Here is an 8,165-nt window from a genome sequence, read left to right as displayed (position 1 = left end):
AAGTTGAGCTTACTTAGCAGTCGGTTTTATGCTTGTGTATGTTTATCTGTGTGTGAAATAAATTTGAGAAAACTGTTCATATCAAGTAATTGGGCGAAGGGTGGAGGTGGAGCTGAGCAAGATTATGGGAGAATTAAGGCCTCTTCACCCACATCCTTAACTACCCTTTGGAGGTGTGTGAAAACCATAGTTTCCTGGTTGGAATCCAAAATGGATTAACCTTTTACTAAGTACAGTTGCATAGCAAAGACTTTATACTAAAGCTTCAGTGCATCTATTCTGTTTTTTAGTGGTAGACTAAGTCCCATGTGGTGGCTTTATTTAGGGATGTTAGGGCATTAACTAACATTTTATATGTTAATGATGGGAACAGTCATACAATGAATTCCAGGAAAGGGATTGTTCAGAAGTCATTAGAAGAATTATATTGGATCATATGTATTTTTAATGCATTAATAATATATTTTGGTGAGACTGATGGGTATTAGACAATATTCTTCCTTAACAAGAAAGTTCAAATTTTATTGACATGGCTAGGTACCCAGATAAAATTTGCATTTCCATTTCCCTTGCAGCTTGATGTGACTTTGTGATTAAATTCTGGCCAATGAGATAGAAAAGCTATTGGGTGAGTCTTGACAGGCTTCTTAAACCAAAGCTATTTAGCTGGTGATAACCCTTTTTAATTTCCCACTTCCTCCTGTTTCCTGCTAGAATAAGAATATAATAACTGAAGTTTTAGCTGCTGTATTGGACCTGAGGTAACCTTGATGAGAAAAGCCACAGATTTGGAGAGCTGAAAAGAAAGAGAGGAGCCTGGGTTCCTGTTGACTGCGGCTCTCGTATCAGACCTAGAATGCATACCTTCAGGCTTCCTTTACGTGTAAGAATATTTAAGCCACTGTTATTGCCAGTTTTCATTATTAGCAGCCAAATATATTTCATAAGTGAGACAGTTTGCTTCACCAAAACTATTTCGTTTAGTTCACTGAAACCCAGGATAGCAGGTTTGTAAAGTGAGAGGTGTTGTTATCCAAGTTCCTTTGGTTCCTGAATTTTGGATAACAATTAGAATTTGGAAAGCAAGGGACACAGGTAGTTTTAAAGTGATATTATCTCTAGTTGGTGTTCTACATGCTCTGTAACCACAAGATGTGTCTGTGTGTTAATCATTCAGTCTTGTCCAACTCTTTGCAACCCCATGAACTGTAGCTTGCCAGGCTCCTCTGTACATTGGATTCTCCAGGCAAGAATACCAGAGTGGGTAGCCATTCCCTCCTCCAGCCAGGGGAGTCTTCCTGACCCACGGATTGAACCTGGGTCTCCTGCATTGCAGGCAGAATTGAGTGGAATGGGACCAAGGACTCCTCAGAGACGTGAGGATTCATCCTTTTTCTTCCTCTTTACTCACTGTCGTGCAGCACATTTTAATACAAGTCAAGTGTACCTTGGATTTAATACAGTAAAAGGAAAGTGAAGGGTAGATTGGTATACCAGAAGTATACCAGGTATACTTTCTCTGGTATAACAGAGAAAGAAATGGCAAATTCTTACTTTTGTGCTTGCTATTCAGTTATTAGGTTGGCCAAGGTTTCACTGGTTAATAGATCCTTCCATGTACTTCTCATTCCTACCTGCCAGTCCGTCACTAGCCCTTTTCCTTTTTTGTGGTTTTTTTTGGCTACGCTGTGCAGCTTGTGGGATCTCAGTTCCCCGATCAGGGACTGAGCCCTTGGCATTGAGAGTGTGGAGTACTAACCTTTGGACCGCCAGGAGATTCCCTGATGAATCTTATTTAAATTGGTTTACTTTGATCCTAGGGCTGGGCTGGTCTCCCATTAAGAAGAAGCTGACTCTGCCACTTGGTTCCCAGGTCCAGTTTCTTTCAGCTTCGCTGTAGAACTGTTCTACTTGGAGTCACATGAGTCACTGGCTCAATGTCCATCCCTGAGCTGACACAATAATACTTTTACCAGCCTTCCCGACGATGCTGGGTTTCATTCAGGTTTTCTGAACTGGTTTTCCTTCTCACCTTTCATATCCTGAACTCTTTTTTTTTTTTTTTCCTGCCTCAGAAATAACATCCCAGCTTATTTCTCTATACTGTAGCCCTTTGCTGTGGCAGCTCACACGAGCCCACAGCAGTCACATTTCTCCTGTCAGGGTTCATTAGGCTCCCTCTCAGAGAAGCTCATTTCACAGCCCTTACTCACTAAGCTGTTGTTTCTTCCTGAACCATTCTTTCACAGGATGACAGGACAGGTCCAGTTAAGTCACAGTTCACTTTCCCTGGCTCTAGACACAGTAACCTCCAGCCCACTTTAACTTTGATCCTGTTCATTTTTTAAAATTGTTTTTCCTCCCTCCTTCTAGCCTTTCACCCCGTCTGCCTTCCGTCCCTTACTTCCTCATATAGCCGTTGTCAGTGCCCTAATGTTTTCATGTCACTATCCTAGCTTGTTAACAGTGAAGAGAAATAGAGATTCCCCAGGGGATCCCCTGGTAGACTTTTATTGTTGCGGCACATCTTAGATGTTTATTATGGCGCTAGAATAAATGTTGTGCACTGCAAGCCCCATCCTTGCTCAGCCTGAAGACTGAAGGGCCTAGACTCAGTGAAAGAGCCGAGTTTCACGAGTAGCGGGAGCTTACGTGCAGAGGTGAGGTCCTGGAGTAACATCCACCACGGACAGCAGGCAGGATATGGTGGCAGTCTTTGGTACCAGGGAGGGATGAAGTTATGGGGGAACTGACATCAAGTTGATTCTTCAGTTACCAGCAAAACCAGTGGAGGAGCAGGCCCCTCACCCCCACCTTTGATAAGCTATCATGGTGGAGACGTTCTGATCTAAAGATAGAAATACCTCTAGCTGGGGCCAAGAGCAAGTATGTTAGCATGTACTAATTAGGCTTTATGGTTAAAGAGGAAAGGTCATCCTTGTGAGTAGGGTGTAGGTGAGTTAAGGTCTGGTCAAGCAGGAATGGACAAAGAGCAAGAAAACAGCCACCTTGGGTAACCTAATTATATGGTGTTCGAGAGGATATAGATCTTTCTGTTCTATGATTCAAGTCCAGAAGAGAAATACATTGAGATAATGGTAATGGGCATGAGAAAAATACAGCTCAAAGTGAGGTAAATTGCATTTTAAGGATTTAAAGTCTGAATGTGCATTTGGGAGGCTGTATTTCCCAGAAGGGAAAGCTCTGGTTTTAAGCTCTCATCCATGACTGCCTCACTGTGTGATGGCAGTGAGACATTGAAGCTGTTCAAGACATTGAGAAAGTGAGACATCGAAGCAGCTAAGGGTGATCTCCCTGTAGTAAGCTTTGAACTACATCAGAGCCCCAAGTTGTTGTTTTGGTACTTTGTTATTTTTGCTGGATTTTTTTTTTTCCTTTCTGTTCTCCTCACTGCCCTCCTCCAACATTGCAGTAATTTTGTGATTCTCCCCTGGCTTCTCTGGAGGGTGTCTCATGCGAGCCTACTGGTGCTGGGCCCTCTGCTCGGGACCGCACCACTCCTTCCTCCTACCCAGCGAATTTGTCCAGGCTGTCACTGTTCACAATACTTGCCAGGTAACCGGAAGCCAGTCCGGTAAAGTAATTCACAGCAAGGTACTCATTCACAGATTCATTAAACTTTTACAGAGCAGTCCAGCTCCTGGGCTCAGCGTGAATGACTGACCAGGGCTGTTCAGCTGCATTATCAATGTATCCTGTGGCAGCCTTGGGCTTTGGATCAATCAGTCCTGGGTTTGAATCACATCCTGTCACTTGCTAGATATCATCCTGAAAAAATTTACTTAGCCCTTCTGGAAGTCTCACTTTCCTCATCTGTATAATGGATACAAGACTATGATAACTCCTTGCAGGAGTTTTGGGGTTTTAAGGACAACTATATACAGTGGCTAGCTCAGAGTAGATTTTAAAGAAATAGTGACTTTTATGATATTATTGGTTATCATTTCCAGATATCATTTATGGGGACCTTAACACTTTAACTTTGGATGTAAATTGCCAGTGCCTTAGCAATAATGAGAATTATAAGTCATATAACAGGTTGTGAGAGACATTTAGGGAGTCAGAAGTCTTTCCCTGCCTCCCACCCACACCAGTTGTCTCAGTTCTGACACTAGAATACCCAGGTATCAGCTGTCTGAGGAACTGAAGCGGAGTGGATTGCTGAAGACAGGAGAGGTGTTATAAGGATACACAGAGGTATGTTTTCTAATGAGGCAGCCTGGCTCTAAAATGCCCGGAAACAGCAACAGCAGATGATGAAGTGAAAAATAGGTCACTTGTTTGGAGTCAGGGTGTCAGGTAGCATGCAAGGTGAAGAGCCCAAAGCCATAAACAGTAACAGGCTGTGAAAATTGCTACCGCAGCCGTAAACCAAATGGCTGCCTTCCCACATACACCCGGTGGGTAGAACTGCTGGTCATGCAGTGTCTTTTTGCCACACTTGCACACATGCAAAACAACACCATCAGCCATCCGCAGCATCATTTTGAACAGAGGACAATGCTAAATCAAGAGACCAGACAGCTGGTTATGCAAAAGGGCAGGAGGGCAGAGCAAAAGAAAGTGGGAGTAAAGCTCTCCATTTATTTGCTTTGCCACCTAAATGTTGGTGTACTTTTTAACTGTTTATGGCTTCAAGCTATAGTGTGTCAAATTTCAGGGTGCCTAAATGAGACATCTGCTTGTTTGCAGATTCTTAATACATTGAGTAAGCCTTCTACTGTTGTAGGATGCTTCTGTGTTGTGAAAAGAATTTATAAATACTTACTCTGTATGCAGGTTGTAAAGGATTTTAAACTCAAACCTGGGGGCTGCCACTTCAGATGGCGTTTGAGCAGTCATCTCGGATTGTCAGCTTTGGGGGAAGGGAGGAGGTAAACAAAATGCTGTTTGGATGGTGAGGGATAACAATGGGCTGTGCGTTCTGCCCCATTGCATGCACCGTCATCCCACAGTTCTCTCTTGTACAGTATTCACCTCCTGCGCATTACCCATGACAGCCTAAAACTCTGGGGAGATGACTGAGATAAGAGTACCCGAGGGAACAGCGATTTTGGTGAACCCTGGATTTAGAAGCTAGTTGCAAAGAAAGAAAAGACTTAGCTATCACATGGCCAGTGTCTTGCAAATTCTCCAAATTTCTTAAGCTTCTGAAACTAGCTACATTATGATTATTACTTTTTAAAAGTGATTTACCTATCATGAACTAAAGAGTTATTTAAAGTAACATATTAATACTGTTGAGCTTGTGCCTCAGCCGTGTCCGATTCTTTGCAACCCTTTGGACCGTAGCCCACCAGGCTCCTTTGTCCATGGATTTTTCAGGCAAGAATATTTGGAATAGGTTGCCATTTCCTCCTCCAGGGTAATGTTGCTGAAATTACTGAAAATAAATTTTCTGAAACCCAAACTGTGGTATGATATTAGGATTATTTTATCTGACGTCTGATATATATTAATATTAATTTTATTGCAAAAGGGTATAACTGAAATTTCACAAAACCTAAATTCATGAAGAGTTTAAAATAAATTGAAGTTATCTAGAAGCTAGGGGACTGTGAAAGGATACAGAAATATCCTAGTTTCCCTAACCCTTTCAGGTGTCAAGGAGCACACTGGATTCTGGTGCATTTGAGCAGATAAAGGGCCTTTGAAAAGTCAATAAGTAAATGAATATAAATATTGGTTCAAATATGCTCTTTAAAAATAAGACTAATTGATTCAATTGAATAAAAATTCATATAACTTTAAGTTGCTGGAAAAAGCAATTTGTGTAGACAGTGTAACTGTTAACCTACTCTCAGCAAGTAATTTTAATGGATCTCTATCAAAGGCATTGGCTTTACCTGAAAGGATAACAAGCTGATAAGGGAAATATATTCCTGTTAGAGTTATGTTTAAAAAGTAAGTATTGAATAAAAATTCTTCTTGGAAGAAGAATCGAGGGTGGTTTAGGAGACACTCCCTTTGTTGTGTGATAGAGAAGAATATGTACATGTGTTTATTTCCTTTTGAAGTCCTGACTTGACAAGGGCAAAATTTGAGTGTATGGTCCTAAAGGACTGGAATGGGCTTAGGATTTTTCATGAATTTAGACAGCAACTAAGGAAGGCTTCCCCTCCTCCTGAAGGCAGTGGAGACTATTTAAATAATTTAGAGTCAATGCACAAGGACTACACCATTCTTTTGAGCATTTTTAAAAGTTATTTTTCAGACTATAAATTACGTTAGTATATGAACACAATTGTCTTGGGGTATTTTGGATGGAACACTCATTAAATTGTTTGATTCTGCTTAGCACCAGTGCAGAATTTATAAAAGCACACTTTTTCCTAAACTCAGGCTGAATGCTGAATTATTTCTTTATTTCCCATTAGCATAAAATTTACTTATATCAGCTATATTAATGCAAACGTAAGAGTTTTATTCTTCAGAGAGTTTTGTTTTGTGATCTAAATTTAGAGCTGCTTCTCAGTTTATCTCATGAGTGATGATGTTATTTAAAAAAACATAGATGCAAAGAAACTTTATGGCCACTTTGCCTTATCTTCTTAAAGATGTGTACTTAGAGAACAAGTATATGCTTGCATTTAATTAGCAGCTCAAAAGTACGGGAGAAGAAGGTCTTGCTTTTCAAAGATGCCTCTTTAATGAATTTGTAGAATCTGAAGTCCACCTTAAGAGTGCACTTAGGACTTAGATTTTTTTCCTTACTTGCATTTTAAAACTTGCAGATAAGGTTATACAAACAGATTCTCACTTCTACCCATTTATGCATGATTAGTTCTAGATATTTGAGTGAATCAAAATTTCAGTGGGGAATAAAAGTACATAAAAGTATGTGCTGACATTTTTCGACATTACATACTGAAAAAAAAATGAACTTTTAAACAAATGTTTTCTAATTTATAAGGAATCTGTGCTCCCTCTTTGCCACCTTTGGTTCAGTTCAGTTCAGTCGCTCAGTCGTGTCTGACTCTTTGCTACCCCATGAATTACAGCGCACCAGGCCTCCCTGTCCATCACCAACTCCCGGAGCTTACTCAAACTCATGCCCATCGAGTCAGTGATGCCATCCAGCCATCTCATCCTCTGTTATCCCCTTCTCCTGCTCCCAACCCCTCCCAGCATCAGGGTCTTTTCCAATGAGTCAACTCTTCGTATGAGGTGGCCAAAGCAGGAGTTTCAGCTTCAACATCAGTCCTTCCAATGAACATCCAGGACTGATCTCCTTTAGGATGGACTGGTTGGATCTCCTTGCAGTCCAAGGGACTCAAGAGTCTTCTCCAACACCACAGTTCAAAAGCATCAATTTTTCGGTGCTCAGCTTTCCTCACAGTCCAACTCACATCCATACATGATCTCTGGAAAAACCATAGCCTTGACCAGACGGACCTTTGTTGACAAAGTAATGTCTCTGCTTTTTAATATGCTATCTAGGTTGGTCATAACTTTCCTTCCAAGGAGTAAGCGTCTTTTAATTTCATGGCTGCAGTCACCATCTTCTGTGATTTTGGAGCCCACAAAAATAAAGTCTGACACTGTTTCCACTGTTTCCCCATCTATTTGCCATGAAGTGATGGGACCAGATGCCATGATCTTAGTTTTATGAATGTTGAGCTTTAAGCCAACTTTTTCACTCTCCTCTTTCACTTTCATCAAGAGGCTTTTTAGTTCCTCTTCACTTTCTGCCATAAGGGTGGTGTCATCTGTATATCTGAGGTTATTGATATTTCTCCCAGCAATCTTGATTCCAGCTTGTGCTTCTTCCAGCCCAGCATTTCTCATGATGTACTCTGCATATAAGTTAAACAAGCAGGGTGACAATATACAGCCTGGATGTACTCCTTTTCCTATTTGGAACCAGTCTGTGGGTTAGCCTTCTCTTTTTAATTTTTTATCAGTTCTCTTAATCTTAACATTTTAATACCACCTTTGTGGGCTCAGTTCAGATTTTGATTTATTTTTTAATGGAGTGAGAAATAGAGATCAGAGGGGTGTATATGTTCATGATATTTTAAAGAACTACGTATCTTCATAATATCTCTCCATTCTTGATTTTTTTCAATCACTTTCCCTTTCCTTCCTTGTCATTTGTTCTTTCAACTTGAATTACCTCTCAGTATGGGGTTTCCTTAACTCCC

This window comes from Odocoileus virginianus, chromosome 24 (genome assembly GCF_023699985.2).
Source record: "Odocoileus virginianus isolate 20LAN1187 ecotype Illinois chromosome 24, Ovbor_1.2, whole genome shotgun sequence".
NCBI classification, from domain to species: domain Eukaryota; kingdom Metazoa; phylum Chordata; class Mammalia; order Artiodactyla; family Cervidae; genus Odocoileus; species Odocoileus virginianus.
The sequence above is the reverse complement of the archived record's forward strand: the minus strand, read 5'-3'. Positions refer to the sequence as shown.